The following is a 2,428-nucleotide window of genomic DNA, read 5'->3' as shown; positions in this document are numbered from 1 at the left end:
AAAGCTGGTTCTTTGAAAAGATCAACAAAATTGATAAACCATTGGCCAAAGTGACAAAAGAAAAACAGGAGAGGAAGTAAATAACCCGTATAAGAAATGAGACGGGTGATATCACAACAGATCCAACTGAAATTAAAATAATCATAACAGAATACTATGAAAAATTGTACTCTAACAAATTTGAAAACCTAGGAAAATGGACAAATTTCTAGAAGCTCTCTAGCTGCATTAGTAACTTTTCTGAAAATCTTGGGGATCATGAATCAAGTGAATAGCTGAAAAATTAAACACCCCTGATTTTTTTCTTTTTTTTGTTTCTTGAGCACTTTCATAGCCTTTTCCAACCTTTTCTTGTGTTTGGAGCTTTTCTTCCCTGTGGCATACTGCACTAGCAAGTTCTTCATTCTCTGATTTTGAGTTACTGTCCTGTTTCTCCTCTTCATCTTTCCCTAGAAAGAATGTCATAGCAGCAGCTAATATCATGATGACTGCGGTGTGATGGATCACTTTTGTGTGGCTTTTCTAGCCATGGTCTTGTAACTTCCACCCAAGTGATTGGGCGGGACTGTGCAGATATGGTCATTGTGGCCCACCAAAAGGATTGGTCAGTTTTGCCATCCCTCTGGGCTTGAGGTGAGCCATCCCAGAAGTGGGAGAGAGAGAATCCCACCACCACCAAGGAAGAACAGCCAGGAGCCAGGATGTCCTTTGGACCCCAGGTCCCTGCGCTGAGAAGCTCCTAAAACCAGGAGACAGAGAGAAAGAGCGAGCTCAAGAAATGGCAGCTGAGTCAGCACAATAGGCTTCCTGACCCCTGGAGAGAGAAAGCTGAGTGCTTTTGGGCAGAGGCCTAGGGTCAGAGAGAGGCTTGCCTGCGACCATGGCTGGGAAGAGGCTGTCCTGATGGAAGAACTGTATCCTTCAGTGTTTCTGAGCCTGAAGTATAACCTGTTACTTCCCTAATAAACCCCATAATCCTGAGTATGATCTGTGAGTTCTGTGTGGCCATTGCAATGAATTATTAAACCCAGCAGAAAAGTAGAGAGTGCCATGGGAGGGACGGTTGGTGTCAGAATTGGTAAAGATGGAGGAGACGGAAGGCATATTTGACCTCCGCCTCATGGGAGTCAGCCTTGCACTGTTGATCTTGGTTTTCCTTCCCCCTTGTGAAGCTGGAGGAGGCCAGACACTGCCCCCACAGAGAAGTATGCGGTTGTGATAACACTGAGAGTTTTGGAATCATTTCAGATGTTTCTTCTGCAAAGTTCAGTCATCACATCCAAAGACATCTTGGCTGCAGTTGCATTACTGTCTCTTAATATGGTGTATATGAAATTCTACAATATTTTATTCACTTTGATGTTCTTATGTTTTGCATTTATATTCTTTTTTTTGAATGTTTACTTATTTTTATTGTGGAAAAATAAATGTAACAAAACATTTGCCATTTCAACAATTTTTTATGTGTACAATTCAGTGACATTAATTACGTTCACCATTTTATGCAACCATCACGACTGTTTATAGATTTTTTTCTTACCCTTAGCAGAAGTGCCCCTGAAGCAATGACTCCCTCTCTCTCCGTTCCACCTGCCTCTGGTAACCACTAATAAGCTTTAGTTTGTATGCACCGTTTTTATTCTAAATATTTCATTTAAGTGAGGTCATACAATATTTGACCTTTTGTATCTGACTTATTTCACTCTGCATAATGTTTTCAAAGTTCATCCATAACAGTATGTATCAGAACTTCATTTCTCTTTATGACTGAATAATATTCCACTGTATGTATGCACCACATTTTCTTTACCCATTCATCTGTTGATGGAAATATAGGTTGTTTCCACCTTTTTCCTATTCTGAATAGTGCTGCAGTGAACATTGGTATTCACGGTCTAAGCCCCTGCTTTTAAGACTTTTGAGCATTACCTACGAGTGGAATTGCTGGGTCATATGGTAATGCTATGTTTAACTTTTTGAGGAACCATCAAATTTTTCCACAGTGGCTGCAGCATTTTACAGTCCCACCAGCAATGGATGAGAGCTCCAATTTCTCCATATCCTCGCCAATTCTTGTTTTCCACTTTTCTGATAAGAGCCACCCTAGAGGGGATAAAGTGTTATCTCATTGTGGTTTTGATTTCCATTTTCCTAACGACTAATGAAGTTGTGCATCTTTTCATGTGCTTACTGGCTATTTGTATATCTTCTTCTTTTTTTTTTTTTTGATGTGTCCTTTCTTTTTTTATTATTCTTTTTTTTGTACCTTAGATGAAGGTTTGCAGAACAAATAGTTTCTCATTAAATAGTTAGTACACATATTGCCCTACGACAATGGTTAACAACCCCATGACATGTCAACACTGTCCCTTCTCAACCTTGGGTTCCCTATTACCAGCTTTCCTGTCCCCTCTTGCCTTCTAGTCCT

The 2,428-nt window shown here is 40.1% G+C and overlaps 1 pseudogene; it reads right to left on the bottom strand.

The window, feature by feature from the left end:
• Nucleotides 1-263: 263 nt before the first annotated feature.
• Nucleotides 264-2,428, bottom strand: part of LOC101349449 (protein SDA1 homolog) — a 7,971-nt pseudogene continuing 5,806 nt past the window's right edge.

The sequence above is a fragment of the Trichechus manatus genome, unplaced genomic scaffold, assembly GCF_000243295.1.
Source record: "Trichechus manatus latirostris isolate Lorelei unplaced genomic scaffold, TriManLat1.0 scaffold00046, whole genome shotgun sequence".
In the NCBI taxonomy this organism is placed as follows: Eukaryota; Metazoa; Chordata; class Mammalia; order Sirenia; family Trichechidae; genus Trichechus; species Trichechus manatus.
Note: the sequence above shows the minus strand (reverse complement) of the source record. Positions and strands in the feature narration are given on the sequence as shown.